The sequence below is a fragment of the Phalangium opilio genome, unplaced genomic scaffold (assembly GCF_054372755.1).
Source record: "Phalangium opilio isolate 3A_F unplaced genomic scaffold, DU_Popi_V2 ptg000082l_1, whole genome shotgun sequence".
In the NCBI taxonomy this organism is placed as follows: Eukaryota; Metazoa; Arthropoda; class Arachnida; order Opiliones; family Phalangiidae; genus Phalangium; species Phalangium opilio.
Window position 1 is genome coordinate 14,396,194 of NW_028324189.1, and position 21,208 is coordinate 14,417,401.

General features: G+C 45.0%; 5 non-coding genes across 5 annotated transcripts; all 5 read right to left on the minus strand.

The window, feature by feature from the left end:
• Nucleotides 1-3,083: 3,083 nt before the first annotated feature.
• On the minus strand, nucleotides 3,084-3,156 carry TRNAD-GUC (transfer RNA aspartic acid (anticodon GUC)). Its single transcript has one exon. It is a non-coding gene; the product is annotated as a tRNA-Asp (tRNA).
• Nucleotides 3,157-7,318: 4,162 nt separating this feature from the next.
• Nucleotides 7,319-7,391, minus strand: TRNAD-GUC (transfer RNA aspartic acid (anticodon GUC)). The gene has a single exon. It is a non-coding gene; the product is annotated as a tRNA-Asp (tRNA).
• Nucleotides 7,392-9,223: 1,832 nt separating this feature from the next.
• On the minus strand, nucleotides 9,224-9,296 carry TRNAD-GUC (transfer RNA aspartic acid (anticodon GUC)). The gene has a single exon. It is a non-coding gene; the product is annotated as a tRNA-Asp (tRNA).
• Nucleotides 9,297-12,525: 3,229 nt separating this feature from the next.
• Nucleotides 12,526-12,598, minus strand: TRNAT-GGU (transfer RNA threonine (anticodon GGU)). The gene has a single exon. It is a non-coding gene; the product is annotated as a tRNA-Thr (tRNA).
• A 2,198-nt stretch (nucleotides 12,599-14,796) lies between these two features.
• TRNAT-GGU (transfer RNA threonine (anticodon GGU)) lies at nucleotides 14,797-14,869 on the minus strand. The gene has a single exon. It is a non-coding gene; the product is annotated as a tRNA-Thr (tRNA).
• Between the last annotated feature and the right edge of the window lie 6,339 nt (nucleotides 14,870-21,208).

Below are 21,208 nucleotides of genomic sequence, written 5' to 3' on the forward strand. Positions count from 1 at the left end.
CTTTGGATTTTTACTATTCGAACCAACAACCTTTTGGTTAACAGCCGAACGTGCTACCCATTGAGCCATGGAAGCTCAGAAAATAAATGGTCGTTCGGTATTGTGGAAATACTCTGACATTTTACGTTACATCTGAGACCTCACAACACCGCTCCCGGATGGGCTCGAACCACCAACCTTTCGGTTAACAGCCGAACGCGCTAACCATTGCGCCACGGAAGCCCGAAAATGATATGGTCGTCAGGTATTGTGGAAAAACTTTGGATTTTACGTTAAATCTAAGACCTCACAACACCGCTTCCGGATGGGCTGGAACCACCAACCTTTCTATTAAAAGCTGAACGCGCTAACCATTGCGCAACGGAACCCCAAAAATTAAATGTTCGTCAGGTATTGTGGAAAAACTTTGAATTTTTACGTTACATTTGAGATCTCACAACACCGCTCCCGGTTGGGCTCGAACCACCAACCTTTCGATTAACAGCCGAACGCGCTAACCATTGAGCCATGGAAGCTCAGAAAATAAATGTTCGTCAGGTATTGTGGAAAAATTTTGGATTTTTACGTTACATTAGAGATCTCACAACACCGCTCCCGGGTGGGCTCGAACCACCAAACTTTCGGTTAACAGCCGAACGCGCTAACCATTGCGCAACGGAAGACGAAAAATGAAATGTACGTCAGGTATTGTGGAAAAACTTTGGATTTTTACGTTACATCTTAGATTTCACAACACCGCTCCCGGGTATTCTAACCAACAACCTTTCGGTTAACAGCCGAACGCGCTAATCATCGAGCCATGGAAGCTCATAGAATAAATGATCGTCCGGTATTGTGGAAATACTCTGACATTTTACGTTACATCTGAGACCTTAAACACCGCTCCCGGATGGGCTCGAACCACCAACCTTTCGGTTAACAGCCGAACGCGCTAACCATTGCGCAATGGAAGCCCAAAAATTAAATGTTCGTCAGGTATTGTGGAAAAACTTTGGATTTTTACGTTACATTTGAGATCTCACAACACCGCTCCCGAGTGGGCTCGAACCATCAAACTTTCTTTTAACAGCTGAACGCTCTAACCATTGCGCAACGGAAGCCCAAAAATTAAATTATCGTCAGGTATTGTGGAAAAACATTGAATTTTTACGTTACATTTGAGATCTCACAACACCGCACCCGTGTGGGCCCGAACCAACAACCTTTTGTTTAACATCCGAACGCGCTAACCATGGAGCCAAAAAAGCTCAAAAATGAAATGGTCGTCAAGTATTGTGGAAAAACTTTGGCTTTTTACGTTACATTTGAAATTTCACAACACCGCACCCGGGTGGGCCTGAACCACCAACCTTTTCTTTAACATCCGAACGCGCGAACCATGGAGCCAAAGAAGCCCAAAAATTAAATGGTCGTCAGGTGTTGTGGGAAAACTTTGACTTTTTACGTTACATCTGAGGTCTCACAACACCGCTCCCGGATGGGCTCGAACCACCAACCTTTCGATTGACAGCCGAACGCGCTAACCTTTGAGCCATGGAAGCTTAGATAATAAATGGTCGTCCGGTATTGTGGAAATACTCTGTCATTTTACGTTACATCTGAGACCTCACAACACCGCACCCGGATGGGCTCGAACCACCAACCTTTCGGTTAACAACCGAACGCACTAACCATTGCGCCACGGAAGCCCGAAAATGATATGGTCGTCAGGTATTGTGGAAAAACTTGGGATTTTACAATACATCTAAGACCTCACAACACCGCTCCCGGATGGGCTCCAACCACCAACCTTTCGGTTAACAGCCGAACGCGCTAACCATTGCGCAACGGAAGCCCAAAAATTAAATGTTCGTCACGTATTGTGGAAAAACTTTGGATTTTTACGTTACATTTGAGATCTCACAACACCGCTCCCGGGTGGGCTCGAACCATCAAACTTTCGGTTAACAGCCGAACGCGCTAACCATTGAGCCATGGAAGCTCAGAAAATAAATGGTCGTCAGGTATTGTGGAAAAACTTTGACTTTTTACGTCACATCTGAGACCTAACAACACCGCTCCCGGGTGGGCTCGAACCACCAACCTTTCGATTAAAAGCTGAACGCGCTAACCATTGCAACACGGAAGCCCAAAAATTAAATGTTCGTCAGGTATTGTGGAAAAACTTTGGATTTTTACGTTACATCTGAGATCTCACAACACCGCTCCCGGGTGGGCTCGAACCACCAACCTTTCGATTAACAGCTGAACGCGCTAACCATTGCAACACGGAAGCCCAAAAATTAAATGTTCGTCAGGTATTGTGGAAAAACTTTGGCTTTTTACGTTACATTTGAAACTTCACAACACCGCACCCGGGTGGGCCTGAACCACCAACCTTTTCTTTAACATCCGAACGCGCTAACCATGGAGCCAAAGAAGCCCAAAAATTAAATGGTCGTCAGGTATTGTGGAAAAACTTTGACGTTTTACGTTACATCTGAGATCTCACAACACCGCTCCCGGGTGTGCTCGAACCACCAACCTTTCGATTAACAGCTGAACGCGCTAACCATTGCAACACGGAAGCCCAAAAATTAAATGTTCGTCAGGTATTGTGGAAAAACTTTGGCTTTTTACGTTACATTTGAAACTTCACAACACCGCACCCGGTTGGGCCTGAACCACCAACCTTTTCTTAACATCCGAACGCGCTAACCATGGAGCCAAAGAAGCCCAAAAATTAAATGGTCGTCAGGTATTGTGGAAAAACTTTGACGTTTTACGTTACATCTGAGATCTCACAACACCGCTCCCGGGTGTGCTCGAACCACCAACCTTTCGATTAACAGCTGAACGCGCTAACCATTGCAACACGGAAGCCCAAAAATTAAATGTTCGTCAGGTATTGTGGAAAAACTTTGGCTTTTTACGTTACATTTTAAACTTCACAACACCGCACCCGGGTGGGCCTGAACCACCAAACTTTTCTTTAACATCCGAACGCGCTAACCATGGAGCCAAAGAAGCCCAAAAATTAAATGGTCGTCAGGTATTGTGGAAAAACTTTGACGTTTTACGTTACATCTGAGATCTCACAACACCGCTCCCGGATGGGCTCGAACCACCAACCTTTCGATTGACAGCCGAACGCGCTAACCATTGAGCCATGGAAGCTCAGAAAATAAATGGCCGTCAGGTATTGTGGAAAAACTTTGGCTTTTTACGTTACATTTGAAACTTCACAACACCGCACCCGGATGGGCTCGAACCACCAACCTTTCGGTTAACAGCCGAACGCGCTAACAATCGCGCCACGAAAGCCCAAAAATTAAATGGTCGTCAGGTATTGTGGAAAAACTTTGGCTTTTTACGTTACATTTGAGATTCCACAACACCGCTCCCGGGTGGGCTCGAACCACCAACCTTTTGGTTAACATCCGAACGCGCTAACCATTGAGCCATGGAAGCTCAGAAATTGAACGGTTATCACGTATTGTGGAAAAGTTTTGAATTTTTACGCTACATCTGAGACCCCACAACACCTTTCCCGGGTGGGCTCGAACCACCAACCTTTCAGTTAACAGCTTAACGCGCTAACCATTGCGCCACGGAAGAACAAAAATTAAATTTTCGTCAGGTATTGTGGAAAAACTCTGACTTTTTACGTTACATCTGAGACCTCACAACACCGCTCCCGGGTGGGCTCGAACCACCAACTTATTGGTTAACAGCCGAACGCGCTAACCATTGAGCCACGGAAGCTCAGAAATAAAATGGTTGTCACGTATTGTGGAAAAGTTTTGACTTTTTACGCTACGTCTGAGACCCCACAACACCCCCCCCGGGTGGGCTCGAACCACCAAACTTTTGGTTAACATCCGAACACGCTAACCATTGAGCCATGGAAGCTCAGAAATTGAACGGTTATCACGTTTTTACGCTACATCTGAGACCCCACAACACCTTTCCCGGGTGGGCTCGAACCATCAACCTTTCGGTTAACAGCTGAACGCGCTAACCATTGCGCCACGGAAGCCTAAAAATGAAATGGTCGTCAGGTATTGTGGAAAAACTTTGGCTTTTTACGTTACATTTGAAACTTCACAACACCGCACCCGGGTTGGCCCGAACCACCAACCTTTCTTTTAACAGCTGAACGCGCTAACCATGGAGCCAAAGAAGCCCAAAAATTAAATGGTCGTCAGGTATTGTGGAAAAACTTTGACTTTTTACGTTACATCTGAGATCTCACAACACCGCTCCCGGATGGGCTCGAACCACCAACCTTTCGGTTAACAGCCGAACGCGCTAACAATCGCGCCACGAAAGCCCAAAAATTAAATGGTCGTCAGGTATTGTGGAAAAACTTTGGCTTTTTACGTTACATTTGAAACTTCACAACACCGCACCCGGGTTGGCCCGAACCACCAACCTTTCTTTTAACAGCTGAACGCGCTAACCATGGAGCCAAAGAAGCCCAAAAATTAAATGGTCGTCAGGTATTGTGGAAAAACTTTGACTTTTTACGTTACATCTGAGATCTCACAACACCGCTCCCGGATGGGCTCGAACCACCAACCTTTTGGTTAACATCCGAACGCGCTAACCATTGAGCCATGGAAGCTCAGAAATTGAACGGTTATCACGTATTGTGGAAAAGTTTTGAATTTTTACGCTACATCTGAGACCCCACAACACCTTTCCCGGGTGGGCTCGAACCACCAACCTTTCAGTTAACAGCTTAACGCGCTAACCATTGCGCCACGGAAGAACAAAAATTAAATTTTCGTCAGGTATTGTGGAAAAACTCTGACTTTTTACGTTACATCTGAGACCTCACAACACCGCTCCCGGGTGGGCTCGAACCACCAACTTATTGGTTAACAGCCGAACGCGCTAACCATTGAGCCACGGAAGCTCAGAAATAAAATGGTTGTCACGTATTGTGGAAAAGTTTTGACTTTTTACGCTACGTCTGAGACCCCACAACACCCCCCCTCTCGGGTGGGCTCGAACCACCAGCCTTTCGGTTAACAGCCGAACGCGCTAACCATTGAGCCATGGAAGCTCAGAAAATAAATGGTTATCACGTATAGTGGAAAAGTTTTTAATTTTTACGCTACATCTGAGACTCCACAACACCTCTCCCGGGTGGGCTCGAACCACCAACCTATTGGTTAACAGCCGAACGCGCTAACCATTGAGCCACGGAAGCTCAGAAATTAAATGGTTGTCACGTATTGTGGAAACGTTTTGAACTTTTACGCTACATCTGAGACCCCACAACACCTCTCCCGGGTGGGCTCGAACCACCAACCTTTCGGTTAACAGCTGAACCGCTAACCATTGCGCCACGGAAGCCCAAAAATTAAATTTTCGTCGGGTATTGTGGAAAAACTCTGACATTTTACGTTACATCTGAGAGCTCACAACACCGCTCCCGGGAGGGTTCAAACCACCAGTTTTTGAATAACAGCGATCGCGATAACCATTGCGCCACGGTAGCCCAAAAATTAAATGGTCGTTGGTATTGTGGTAAAACCTTGACTTTTTACGTCACATCTGAGACCTCACAACACCGCTCCTGGGTGGGCTCGAACCACCAACCTTTCGGTTAACAGCCGAACGCGCTAACCATTGCGCAACAGAAGCCCAAAAATCAAATGTTCGTCAGGTATTGTGGAAAAATTTTGGATTTTTACGTTACATTTGAGATCTCACAACACCGCTCCCGGGTGCGCTCGAACCACCAAACTTTCGGTTAACAGCCGAACGCGCTAACCATTGCGCAACGGAAGACGAAAATTAAATGTTCGTCAGGTATTGTGGAAAAACTTTGGATTTTTACGTTACTTCTTAGATCTCACAACACCGCTCCCGGGTATTCGAACCAACAAACTTTCGGTTAACAGCCGAACGCGCTAACCATTGAGCCATGGAAGCTCAGAAAATAAATGGTCGTCCGATATTGTGGAAATACTCTGACATTTTACGTTACATCTGAGACCACACTACACCGCTCCCGGATGGGCTCGAACCACCAACCTTTCGGTTAACAGCCGAACGCGCTAACCATTGCGCAATGGAAGCCAAAAAATTAAATGTTCGTCAGGTATTGTGGAAATACTCTGACATTTTACGTTACATCTGAGACCTCACAACGCCGCTCCCGGATGGGCTCGAACCACCAACCTTTCGGTTAACAGCCGAACGCGCTAACCATTGAGCCATGGAAGCTCAGAAAATAAATGGTCGTCAGGTATTGTGGAAAAACTTTGACTTTTTACGTCACATCTGAGACCTAACAACACCGCTCCCGGGTGGGCTCGAACCACCAACCTTTCGATTAACAGCTGAACGCGCTAACCATTGCAACACGGAAGCCCAAAAATTAAATGTTCGTCAGGTATTGTGGAAAAACTTTGGATTTTTACGTTACATCTGAGATCTCACAACACCGCTCCCGGGTGGGCTCGAACCATCAACCTTTCGGTTAACAGCTGAACGCGCTAACCATTGCGCCACGGAAGCCTAAAAATGAAATGGTCGTCAGGTATTGTGGAAAAACTTTGACTTTTTACGTCACATCTGAGACCCCACAACACCCCTCTCGGGTGGGCTCGAACCACCAGCCTTTCGGTTAACAGCCGAACGCGCTAACCATTGAGCCATGGAAGCTCAGAAAATAAATGGTTATCACGTATAGTGGAAAAGTTTTTAATTTTTACGCTACATCTGAGACTCCACAACACCTCTCCCGGGTGGGCTCGAACCACCAACCTATTGGTTAACAGCCGAACGCGCTAACCATTGAGCCACGGAAGCTCAGAAATTAAATGGTTGTCACGTATTGTGGAAACGTTTTGAATTTTTACGCTACATCTGAGACCCCACAACACCTCTCCCGGGTGGGCTCGAACCACCAACCTTTCGGTTAACAGCTGAACCGCTAACCATTGCGCCACGGAAGCCCAAAAATTAAATTTTCGTCGGGTATTGTGGAAAAACTCTGACATTTTACGTTACATCTGAGAGCTCACAACACCGCTCCCGGGAGGGTTCAAACCACCAGTTTTTGAATAACAGCGATCGCGATAACCATTGCGCCACGGTAGCCCAAAAATTAAATGGTCGTTGGTATTGTAGAAAAACTTTGGCTTTTTACGTTACATTTGAAACTTCACTACACCGCACCCGGGTGGGCCTGAACCACCAACCTTTTCTTTAACATCCGAACGCACTAACCATGGAGCCAAAGAAGCCCAAAAATTAAATGGTCGTCAGGTATTGTGGAAAAACTTTGACGTTTTACGTTACATCTGAGATCTCACAACACCGCTCCCGGATGGGCTCGAACCACCAACCTTTCGATTGACAGCCGAACGCGCTAACCATTGAGCCATGGAAGCTCAGAAAATAAATGGCCGTCAGGTATTGTTGAAAAACTTTGGCTTTTTACGTTACATTTGAAACTTCACAACACCGCACCCGGGTTGGCCCGAACCACCAACCTTTCTTTTAACAGCTGAACGCGCTAACCAGGGAGCCAAAGAAGCCCAAAAATTAAATGGTCGTCAGGTATTGTGGAAAAACTTTGACTTTTTATGTTACATCTGAGATCTCACAACACCGCTCCCGGATGGGCTCGAACCACCAACCTTTCGGTTAACAGCCGAACGCGCTAACCATTGCGCAACAGAAGCCCAAAAATTAAATGTTCGTCAGGTATTGTGGAAAAACTTTGGATTTTTACGTTACTTCTTAGATCTCACAACACCGCTCCCGGGTATTCGAACCAACAAACTTTCGGTTAACAGCCGAACGCGCTAACCATTGAGCCATGGAAGCTCAGAAAATAAATGGTCGTCCGATATTGTGGAAATACTCTGACATTTTACGTTACATCTGAGACCACACTACACCGCTCCCGGATGGGCTCGAACCACCAACCTTTCGGTTAACAGCCGAACGCGCTAACCATTGCGCAATGGAAGCCAAAAAATTAAATGTTCGTCAGGTATTGTGGAAATACTCTGACATTTTACGTTACATCTGAGACCTCACAACGCCGCTCCCGGATGGGCTCGAACCACCAACCTTTCGGTTAACAGCCGAACGTGCTAACCATTGAGCCATGGAAGCTCAGAAAATAAATGGTCGTCAGGTATTGTGGAAAAACTTTGACTTTTTACGTCACATCTGAGACATAACAACACCGCTCCCGGGTGGGCTCGAACCACCAACCTTTCGATTAACAGCTGAACGCGCTAACCATTGCAACACGGAAGCCCAAAAATTAAATGTTCGTCAGGTATTGTGGAAAAACTTTGGATTTTTACGTTACATCTGAGATCTCACAACACCGCTCCCGGGTGGGCTCGAACCATCAACCTTTCGGTTAACAGCTGAACGCGCTAACCATTGCGCCACGGAAGCCTAAAAATGAAATGGTCGTCAGGTATTGTGGAAAAACTTTGACTTTTTACGTCACATCTGAGACCCCACAACACCCCTCTCGGGTGGGCTCGAACCACCAGCCTTTCGGTTAACAGCCGAACGCGCTAAACATTGAGCCATGGAAGCTCAGAAAATAAATGGTTATCACGTATAGTGGAAAAGTTTTTAATTTTTACGCTACATCTGAGACTCCACAACACCTCTCCCGGGTGGGCTCGAACCACCAACCTATTGGTTAACAGCCGAACGCGCTAACCATTGAGCCACGGAAGCTCAGAAATTAAATGGTTGTCACGTATTGTGGAAACGTTTTGAATTTTTACGCTACATCTGAGACCCCACAACACCTCTCCCGGGTGGGCTCGAACCACCAACCTTTCGAATAACAGCTGAACCGCTAACCATTGCGCCACGGAAGCCCAAAAATTAAATTTTCGTCGGGTATTGTGGAAAAACTCTGACATTTTACGTTACATCTGAGAGCTCACAACACAGCTCCCGGGAGGGTTCAAACCACCAGTTTTTGAATAACAGCGATCGCGATAACCATTGCGCCACGGTAGCCCAAAAATTAAATGGTCGTTGGTATTGTAGAAAAACTTTGGCTTTTTACGTTACATTTGAAACTTCACAACACCGCACCCGGGTGGGCCTGAACCACCAACCTTTTCTTTAACATCCGAACGCGCTAACCATGGAGCCAAAGAAGCCCAAAAATTAAATGGTCGACAGGTATTGTGGAAAAACTTTGACGTTTTACGTTACATCTGAGATCTCACAACACCGCTCCCGGATGGGCTCGAACCACCAACCTTTCGATTGACAGCCGAACGCGCTAACCATTGAGCCATGGAAGCTCAGAAAATAAATGGCCGTCAGGTATTGTGGAAAAACTTTGGCTTTTTACGTTACATTTGAAACTTCACAACACCGCACCCGGGTTGGCCCGAACCACCAACCTTTCTTTTAACAGCTGAACGCGCTAACCAGGGAGCCAAAGAAGCCCAAAAATAAAATAATCGTCAGGTATTGTGGAAAAACTTTGACTTTTTATGTTACATCTGAGATCTCACAACACCGCTCCCGGATGGGCTCGAACCACCAACCTTTCGGTTAACAGCCGAACGCGCTAACAATCGCGCCACGAAAGCCCAAAAATTAAATGGTCGTCAGGTATTGTGGAAAAACTTTGGCTTTTTACGTTACATTTGAGATTCCACAACACCGCTCCCGGGTGGGCTCGAACCACCAACCTTTTGGTTAACATCCGAACGCGCTAACCATTGAGCCATGGAAGCTCAGAAATTGAACGGTTATCACGTATTGTGGAAAAGTTTTGAATTTTTACGCTACATCTGAGACCCCACAACACCTTTCCCGGGTGGGCTCGAACCACCAACCTTTCAGTTAACAGCTTAACGCGCTAACCATTGCGCCACGGAAGAACAAAAATTAAATTTTCGACAGGTATTGTGGAAAAACTCTGACTTTTTACGTTACATCTGAGACCTCACTACACCGCTCCCGGGTGGGCTCGAACCACCAACTTATTGGTTAACAGCCGAACGCGCTAACCATTGAGCCACGGAAGCTCAGAAATAAAATGGTTGTCACGTATTGTGGAAAAGTTTTGACTTTTTACGCTACGTCTGAGACCCCACAACACCCCCCCCCCGGGTGGGCTCGAACCACCAACCTTTTGGTTAACATCCGAACACGCTAACCATTGAGCCATGGAAGCTCAGAAATTGAACGGTTATCACGTATTGTGGAAAAGTTTTGAATTTTTACGCTACATCTGAGACCCCACAACACCTTTCCCGGGTGGGCTCGAACCATCAACCTTTCGGTTAACAGCTGAACGCGCTAACCATTGCGCCACGGAAGCCTCATTCAAAAAACTGTTAAAATTCAATTTTCAATAAGAAATCGTTGTAACGGATTTTGTATCTTGAAGAAAAAAAACATGCGATTTTTTCGGTAAACTTTTGAATGCATTTTTTTCTGGACAAATTTTTGACCGAATTCAGCTTAATTACCTATAAAATACTCATTGAAAGTGATCTCATCTCGATTCATCAATAAATAAAAATGTACTTCGATTTTTAATAACATTTTCAAAATCGATGTTTCACGGCCAGAGAAGCATATTTTGAGTATTTCTTCACTATTTTCAAATATAACCACTGAAACCATTATTTTTGTATTTTTTGCTTTAATTCAAGCAAATGTAACGATATTCATTCAAAAAACTGTTCAAATTCAATTTTCAATAAGAAATCGTTGTCACGGATTTTGTATCTTGAAGAAAAAAAACATGCGATTTTTTCGGTAAACTTTTGAATGCATTTTTTTCTGGACAAATTTTTGACCGAATTCAGCTTAATTACCTATAAAATACTCATTGAAAGTGATCTCATCTCGATTCATCAATAAATAAAAATGTACTTCGATTTTTAATAACATTTTCAAAATCGATGTTTCACGGCCAGAGAAGCATATTTTGAGTATTTCTTCACTATTTTCAAATATAACCACTGAAACCCTTATTTTTGTACTTTATGCTTCAATTCAAGCAAATGTAACGATATTCATTCAAAAAACTGTTAAAATCAATTTTCAATAAGAAATCGTTGTAACGGATTTTGTATCTTGAAGAAAAAAAACATGCGATTTTTTCGGTACACTTTTGAATGCATTTTTTTCTGGACAAATTTTTGGCCGAATTCAGCTTAATTCCCTACATTTGAGATCTCACAACACCGCTCCCGAGTGGGCTCGAACCACCAACCTTTCTATTAACAGCTGAACGCGCTAACCATTGCGCAACGGAAGCCCAAAAATTAAATGTTCGTCAGGTATTGTGGAAAAATTTTGGATTTTTACGTTACTTTTGAGATCTCACAACACCGCTCCCGAGTGGGCTCGAACCACCAACCTTTCGGTTAACAGCCGAACGTGCTAACCATTGCGCAACGGAAGCCCAAAAATTAAATGTTCGTCAGGTATTGTAGAAAAATTTTGGATTTTTACGTTACTTTTGAGATCTCACAACACCGCTCCCGAGTGGGCTCAAACCACCAACCTTTCGGTTAACAGCCGAACGCGCTAACCATTGAGCCATGGAAGCTCAGGAAATTAATGGTCATCAGGTATTGTGGAAAAATTTTGACTTTTTACGTCACATCTGAGACCTCACATCACCGCTCCCGGATGGGCTCGAACCACCAACCTTTCGGTTAAAAGCCGAACGCGCTAACCATTGCGCAACAGAAGCCCAAAAATTAAATGTTCGTCAGGTATTGTGGAAAAATTTTGGATTTTTACGTTACATTTGAGATCTCTCAACACCGCTCCCGGGTGGACTCGAACCACCAACCTTTCGGTTAACAGCCGAACGCGCTAACCATTGCGCAACGGAAGCCGAAAAATTCAATGTTCGTCAGGTATTGTGGAAAAACTTTGAATTTTTACGTTACACTTGAGATCTCACAACACCGCTCCCGGTTGGGCTCGAACCACCAACCTTTCGATTAACAGCCGAACGCGCTAACCATTGAGCCATGGAAGCTCAGAAAATAAATGGTCGTCAGGTATTGTGGAAAAACTTTGGCTATTTACGTAACATTTGAGATCTTAAATCACCGCTCCCGGGTGGGCTCGAACCACCAGTCTTTTGAATAACAGCTGAACGAGCTAACCATTGCGCTACGGAAGCCCAAAAATTAAATGGTCGTCAGTAATTGTAGAAAAACTATGGCTTTTTACGTTACATTTGAGACTTCACAACATCGCTCCCGGGTGGGCTCGAACCACCGACCTTTTGCTTAACATCCGAACGCGCTAACCATGGAGCCAAGGAAGCTCAGGAATGAAATGGTCGTCAGGTATTGTGCAAAAAATTTGGCTTTTTACGTCACATTTGAGATTCCACAACACCGCTCCCGGGTGGGCTCGAACCACCAACCTTTCGGTTAACAGCCGAACGCGCTAACCATGGTGCCAAGGAAGCTCAGGAGTGAAATGGTCGTCAGGTATTGTGGAAAAACTTTGAGTTTTTACGTCACATCTGAGACCTCACAACACCGCTCCCGGATGGGCTCGAACCACCAACCTTTCGGTTACCAGCCGAACAAGCTAACCATTGCGCCACGGAAGCCCAAAAATTAAATGTTCGTCAGGTATTGTGGAAAAACTTTGGATTTTTACGCTACATCTGAGACCCCACAACACCTTTCCCGGGTGGGCTCGAACCATCAACCTTTCGGTTAACAGCTGAACGCGCTAACCATTGCGCCACGGAAGCCTCATTCAAAAAACTGTTAAAATTCAATTTTCAATAAGAAATCGTTGTAACGGATTTTGTATCTTGAAGAAAAAAAACATGCGATTTTTTCGGTAAACTTTTGAATGCATTTTTTTCTGGACAAATTTTTGACCGAATTCAGCTTAATTACCTATAAAATACTCATTGAAAGTGATCTCATCTCGATTCATCAATAAATAAAAATGTACTTCGATTTTTAATAACATTTTCAAAATCGATGTTTCACGGCCAGAGAAGCATATTTTGAGTATTTCTTCACTATTTTCAAATATAACCACTGAAACCATTATTTTTGTATTTTTTGCTTTAATTCAAGCAAATGTAACGATATTCATTCAAAAAACTGTTCAAATTCAATTTTCAATAAGAAATCGTTGTCACGGATTTTGTATCTTGAAGAAAAAAAACATGCGATTTTTTCGGTAAACTTTTGAATGCATTTTTTTCTGGACAAATTTTTGACCGAATTCAGCTTAATTCCTTATAAAATACTCATTAAAAGTGATTTCATCTCGATTGAACAATAAATAAAAATGTACCTCGATTTTTAATAACATTTTCAAAATCGATGTTTCACGACCAGAGAAGCATATTTTGAGTATTTCTTCACTATTTTCAAATATAACCACTGAAACCCTTATTTTTGTACTTTATGCTTCAATTCAAGCAAATGTAACGATATTCATTCAAAAAACTGTTAAAATCAATTTTCAATAAGAAATCGTTGTAACGGATTTTGTATCTTGAAGAAAAAAAACATGCGATTTTTTCGGTACACTTTTGAATGCATTTTTTTCTGGACAAATTTTTGGCCGAATTCAGCTTAATTCCCTACATTTGAGATCTCACAACACCGCTCCCGAGTGGGCTCGAACCACCAACCTTTCTATTAACAGCTGAACGCGCTAACCATTGCGCAACGGAAGCCCAAAAATTAAATGTTCGTCAGGTATTGTGGAAAAATTTTGGATTTTTACGTTACTTTTGAGATCTCACAACACCGCTCCCGAGTGGGCTCGAACCACCAACCTTTCGGTTAACAGCCGAACGTGCTAACCATTGCGCAACGGAAGCCCAAAAATTAAATGTTCGTCAGGTATTGTAGAAAAATTTTGGATTTTTACGTTACTTTTGAGATCTCACAACACCGCTCCCGAGTGGGCTCAAACCACCAACCTTTCGGTTAACAGCCGAACGCGCTAACCATTGAGCCATGGAAGCTCAGGAAATTAATGGTCATCAGGTATTGTGGAAAAATTTTGACTTTTTACGTCACATCTGAGACCTCACATCACCGCTCCCGGATGGGCTCGAACCACCAACCTTTCGGTTAAAAGCCGAACGCGCTAACCATTGCGCAACAGAAGCCCAAAAATTAAATGTTCGTCAGGTATTGTGGAAAAATTTTGGATTTTTACGTTACATTTGAGATCTCTCAACACCGCTCCCGGGTGGACTCGAACCACCAACCTTTCGGTTAACAGCCGAACGCGCTAACCATTGAGCCATGGAAGCTCAGAAAATAAATGGTCGTCAGGTATTGTGGAAAAACTTTGGCTATTTACGTAACATTTGAGATCTTAAATCACCGCTCCCGGGTGGGCTCGAACCACCAGTCTTTTGAATAACAGCTGAACGAGCTAACCATTGCGCTACGGAAGCCCAAAAATTAAATGGTCGTCAGTAATTGTAGAAAAACTATGGCTTTTTACGTTACATTTGAGACTTCACAACATCGCTCCCGGGTGGGCTCGAACCACCGACCTTTTGCTTAACATCCGAACGCGCTAACCATGGAGCCAAGGAAGCTCAGGAATGAAATGGTCGTCAGGTATTGTGCAAAAACTTTGGCTTTTTACGTCACATTTGAGATTCCACAACACCGCTCCCGGGTGGGCTCGAACCACCAACCTTTCGGTTAACAGCCGAACGCGCTAACCATGGTGCCAAGGAAGCTCAGGAGTGAAATGGTCGTCAGGTATTGTGGAAAAACTTTGAGTTTTTACGTCACATCTGAGACCTCACAACACCGCTCCCGGATGGGCTCGAACCACCAACCTTTCGGTTACCAGCCGAACAAGCTAACCATTGCGCCACGGAAGCCCAAAAATTAAATGGTCGTCAGGTATTGTGGAAAAACTTTAGCTTTTTACGTTACATTTGTGATCTCACAACACCACTCCCGGGTGGGCTCGAACCACCAACCTTTCTATTAACAGCTGAACGCGCTAACCATTGCGCAACGGAACCCCAAAAATTAAATGTTCGTCAGGTATTGTGGAAAAACTTTGAGTTTTTACGTCACATCTGGGACCTCACAACACCGCACACGGGTGGGCTCGAACCACCAACCTTTCGGTTAACAGCCGAACGCGCTAACCATTGCGCTACGGAAGCCCGAAAATGATATGGTCGTCAGGTATTGTGGAAAAACTTTGGATTTTACAATACATCTAAGACCTCACAACACCGCTCCCGGATGGGCTCGAACCACCAACCTTTCGGTTAACAGCCGAACGCGCTAACCATTGAGCCATGGAAGCTCAGAAAATAAATGGTCGTCAGGTATTGTGGAAAAACTTTGACTTTTTACGTCACATCTGAGACCTAACAACACCGCTCCCGGGTGGGCTCGAACCACCAACCTTTCGATTAACAGCTGAACGCGCTAACCATTGCAACACGGAAGCCCAAAAATTAAATGTTCGTCAGGTATTGTGGAAAAACTTTGGATTTTTACGTTACATCTGTGATCTCGAAACACCGCTCCCGGGTGGGCTCGAACCACCAACCTTTCGATTAACAGCTGAACGCGCTAACCATTGCAACACGGAAGCCCAAAAATTAAATGTTCGTCAGGTATTGTGGAAAAACTTTGGCTTTTTACGTTACATTTGAAACTTCACAACACCGCACCCGGGTGGGCCTGAACCACCACCCTTTTCTTTAACATCCGAACGCGCTAACCATGAAGCCAAAGAAGCCCAAAAATTAAATGGTCGTCAGGTATTGTGGAAAAACTTTGATGTTTTACGTTACATTTGAGATCTCACAACACCGCTCCCGGATGGGCTCGAACCACCGACCTATTGGTTAACAGCCGAACGCGCTAACCATTGAGCCACGGAAGCTCAGAAATTAAATGGTTATCATGTATTGTGGAAAAGTTTAGAATTTTTACGCTACATCTGAGACCCCACAACACCTCTCCCGGAAGGGCTCGAACCACCAACCTTCCGGTTAACAGCTGAACGCGCTAACCATTGTGCCACGGAAGCCCAAAAATTAAATGGACGTCAGGCATTGTGGAAAAACCTTGACTTTTTTCGTCACATCTGAGACCTCACAACACCGCTCCCGGATGGGCTCGAACCACCAACCTTTCGGTTAACAGCCGAATGCGCTAACCATTGCGCCACGGAAGCCCAAAAATTAAATAGTCGTCCAGTATTGTGGAAAAACTTTGGCTTTTTACGTTACATTTGAGATCTCACAACACCGCTCCCGAGTGGGCTCGAACCACCAACCTTTCTTTTAACAGCTGAACGCGCTAACCATTGCGCAACGGAAGCCCAAAAATTAAATGGTCGTCAGGTATTGTGGAAAAACTTTGGATTTTACAATACATCTAAGACCTCACAACACCGCTCCCGGATGGGCTCGAACCACCAACCTTTCGGTTAACAGCCGAACGCGCTAACCATTGAGCCATGGAAGCTCAGAAAATAAATGGTCGTCAGGTATTGTGGAAAAACTTTGACTTTTTACGTCACATCTGAGACCTAACAACACCGCTCCCGGGTGGGCTCGAACCACCAACCTTTCGATTAACAGCTGAACGCGCTAACCATTGCAACACGGAAGCCCAAAAATTAAATGTTCGTCAGGTATTGTGGAAAAACTTTGGATTTTTACGTTACATCTGTGATCTCGCAACACCGCTCCCGGGTGGGCTCGAACCACCAACCTTTCGATTAACAGCTGAACGCGCTAACCATTTTAACACGGAAGCCCAAAAATTAAATGTTCGTCAGGTATTGTGGAAAAACTTTGGCTTTTTACGTTACATTTGAAACTTCACAACACCGCACCCGGGTGGGCCTGAACCACCACCCTTTTCTTTAACATCCGAACGCGCTAACCATGGAGCCAAAGAAGCCCAAAAATTAAATGGTCGTCAGGTATTGTGGAAAAACTTTGATGTTTTACGTTACATCTGAGACCCCACAACACCTCTCCCGGAAGGGCTCGAACCACCAACCTTCCGGTTAACAGCTGAACGCGCTAACCATTGTGCCACGGAAGCCCAAAAATTAAATGGACGTCAGGCATTGTGGAAAAACCTTGACTTTTTTCGTCACATCTGAGACCTCACAACACCGCTCCCGGGTGGGCTCGAACCACCAACCTTTCGGTTAACAGCCGAATGCGCTAACCATTGCGCCACGGAAGCCCAAAAATTAAATGGTCGTCCAGTATTGTGGAAAAACTTTGGGTTTTTACGTTACATTTGAGATCTCACAACACCGCTCCCGAGTGGGCTCGAACCACCAACCTTTCTTTTAACAGCTGAACGCGCTAACCATTGCGCAACGGAAGCCCAAAAATTAAATGGTCGTCAGGTATTGTGGAAAAACTTTGGCTTTTTACGTTACATTTGAGACTTCACAACACCGCTCCCGGGTGGGCTCGAACCACCACCCTTTTGGTTAACATCCGAACGCGCTAACCATGGAGCCAAGGAAGCTCAGGAATGAAATGGTCGTCAGGTATTGTGGAAAAACTTTGACTTTTTACGTCACATCTGAGACCTCACAACACTGCTCCCGGATGGGCTCGAACCACCAACCTTTCGGTTAACAGCCGAACGCGCTAACAATCGCGCCACCAAAGCCCAAAAATTAAATGGTCGTCAGGTATTGTGGAAAAACTTTGGCTTTTTACGTTACATTTGAGATTCCACAACACCGCTCCCGGGTGGGCTCGAACCACCAACCTTTTGGTTAACATCCGACCGCGCTAACCATGGAGCCAAGGAAGCTCAGGAATGAAATGGTCGTCAGGTATTGTGGAAAAACTTTGACTTTTTACGTCACATCTGAGACCTCACAACACTGCTCCCGGGTGGGCTCGAACCACCAACCTTTCAGTTAACAGCCGAACGCGCTAACCATTGAGCCACGGAAGATCAGGAATTAAATGGTCGTCAAGTATTGTGGAAAAACTTTGGCTTTTTACGTTACATTTGAGATCTCACAACACCGCTCCCGAGTGGGCTCGAACCACCAACCTTTCTTTTAACAGCTGAACGCGCTAACCATTGCGCAACGGAAGACCAAAAATTAAATGTTCGTCAGGTATTGTGGAAAAACTTTGGATTTTTACGTTACATTTGAGATCTCACAACACCGCTCCCGAGTGGGCTCGAACCACCAACGTTTCTCTTAACAGCTGAACGCGCTAACCATTGCGCAACGGAAGCCCAAAAATTATATGTTCGTCAGGTATTGTGGAAAAACATTGGATTTTTACGTTACATTTGAGATCTCACAACACCGCTCACGGGTGGGCTCGAACCACCAACCTTTCGATTAACAGCTGAACGCGCTAACCATTGCAACACGGAAGCCCAAAAATTAAATGTTCGTCAGGTATTGTGGAAAAACTTTGGCTTTTTACGTTACATTTGAAACTTCACAACACTGCACCCGGGTGGGCCCGAACCACCAACCTTTTGTTTAACATCCGAACGCGCTAACCATGGAGCCAAAGAAGCCCAAAAATTAAATGGTCGTCAGGTATTGTGGAAAAACTTTGACTTTTTACGTTACATCTGAGATCTCACAACACCGCTCCCGGATGGGCTCGAACCACCAACCTTTCGGTTAACAGCCGAACACGCTAAAAATCGCGCCACGAAAGCCCAGAAATTAAATGGTCGTCAGGTATTGTGGAAAACTTAGGCTTTTTACGTTACATTTGAGATTCCACAACACCGCTCCCGGGTGGGCTCGAACCACCAACCTTTTGGTTAACATCCGAACGCGCTAACCATGGAGCCAAGGAAGCTCAGGAATGAAATGGTCGTCAGGTATTGTGGAAAAACTTTGACTTTTTACGTCACATCTGAGACCTCACAACACTGCTCCCGGGTGGGCTCGAACCACCAACCTTTCAGTTAACAGCCGAACGCGTTAACCATTGAGCCACGGAAGCTCAGGAATTAAATGGTCGTCAAATATTGTGGAAAAACTTTGGCTTTTTACGTTACATTTGAGATATTAAAACACCGCTCCCGGGTGGGCTCGAACCACCAGTCTTTTGAATAACAGCTGAACGCGCTAACCATTGCGCCACGGAAGCCCAAAAATTAAACGGTCGTCAGGTATTGTGGAAAAACTTTGGCTTTTAACGTTACATTTGAGACTTCACAACACCGCTCCCGGGTGGGCTCGAACCACCAACCTTTTGGTTAACATCCGAACGCGCTAACCACAATACCTGACGAACATTTAATTTTTGTTCTTCCGTGGCGCAATGGTTAGCGCGTTCAGCTGTTAACTGAAATTTTGGTGGTTCAAGCCCACCCGGGAGCGGTGTTGTGGGATCTCAAATGAAACGTAAAAAGCCAAAGTTTTTCCACAATACCTGACGACCATTTATTTTTTGGGCTTCCGTGGCGCAATAGTTAGCGCGTTCGGCTGTTAACCGAAATTTTGGTGGTTCGAGCCCACCCGGGAGCGGTGTTGTGAGGTCTCAGATGTAACGTAAAAAGTCAGAGTTTTTCCACAATATCTGACGAACATTTAATTTTTGTTCTTCCGTGGCGCAATGGTTAGCGCGTTCAGCTGTTAACCGAAAGGTTGGTGGTTCGAGCCCATCCGGGAGCGGTGTTGTGGGGTCTCAGATGTAGCGAAAAAATTCAAAACTTTTCCACAATACGTGATAACCATTTAATTTCTGAGCTTCCGTGGCTCAATGGTTAGAGCGCTCGGCTGTTAACCAAGAGGTTGGTGGCTCGAGCCCACCCGGTACCGGTGTTGTGGGATCTCAAATGTAACGTAAAAAGCCAAAGTTTTTCCACAATACCTGACGACCATATAATTTTTGGGCTTCCGTGGCGCAATGGTTAGCGCGGTTGGCTGTTAACCGAAAGGTTGGTGGTTCGAGCCCATCCGGGAGCGGTGTTGTGAGGTCTCAGATTTGACGTAAAAAGTCAAGTTTTTTCCACTATACCTGACGACCATTTAATTTTTGGGCTTCCGTGGCGCAATGGTTATCGCGATCAGCTGTTATTCAAAAGACTGGTGGTTTGAACCCTCCCGGGAGCGGTGTTGTGAGGTCTCAGATGTAACGTAAAATGTCAGAGTTTTTCCACAATACCTGACGAAAATTTAATTTTTGGGCTTCCGTGGCGCAATAGTTAGCGGTTCAGCTGTTAACCGAAAGGATGGTGGTTCGAGCCCACCCGGGAGAGGTGTTGTGGGGTCTCAGATGTAGCGTAAAAATTCAAAACGTTTCCACAATACGTGATAACCATTTAATTTCTGAGCTTCCGTGGCTCAATGGTTAGCGCGTTCGGCTGTTAACCAATAGGTTGGTGGTTCGAGCCCACCCGGGAGCGGTGTTGTGGGATCTCAAATGAAACGTAAAAAGCCAAAGTTTTTCCACAATACCTGACGACCATTTATTTTTTGGGCTTCCGTGGCGCAATAGTTAGCGCGTTCGGCTGTTAACCGAAATTTTGGTGGTTCGAGCCCACCCGGGAGCGGTGTTGTGAGGTCTCAGATGTAACGTTAAAAGTCAGAGTTTTTCCACAATACCTGACGAAAATTTAATTTTTGGGCTTCCGTGGCGCAATGGTTAGCGCGTTCAGCTGTTAACCGAAACGTTGGTGGTTCGAGCCCACCCAGGAAAGGTGTTGTGGGGTCTCAGATGTAGCGTAAAAATTCAAAACTTTTCCACAATACGTGATAACCGTTTAATTTCTGAGCTTCCATGGCTCAATGGTTAGCGTGTTCGACCGTTAACCAATAGGTTGGTGGTCCGAGCCAACCCGGTACCGGTGTTGTGGGATCTCAAATGTAACGTAAAAAGCCAAAGTTTTTCCACAATACCTGACGACCATTTAATTTTTGTTCTTCCGTGGCGCAATGGTTAGCGCGTTCAGCTGTTAACTGAATGGTTGGTGGTTCGAGCCCATCCGGGAGCGGTGTTCTGAGGTCTCAGATTTGACGTAAAAAGTCAAGGTTTTACCACAATACCAACGACCATTTAATTTTTGGGCTTCCGTGGCGCAATGGTTATCGCGATCTGCTGTTATTCAAAAGACTGGTAATTTGAACCCTCCCGGGAGCGGTGTTGTGAGGTCTCAGATGTAACGTAAAATGTCAGAGTTTTTCCACAATACCTGACGAAAATTTAATTTTTGGGCTTCCGTGG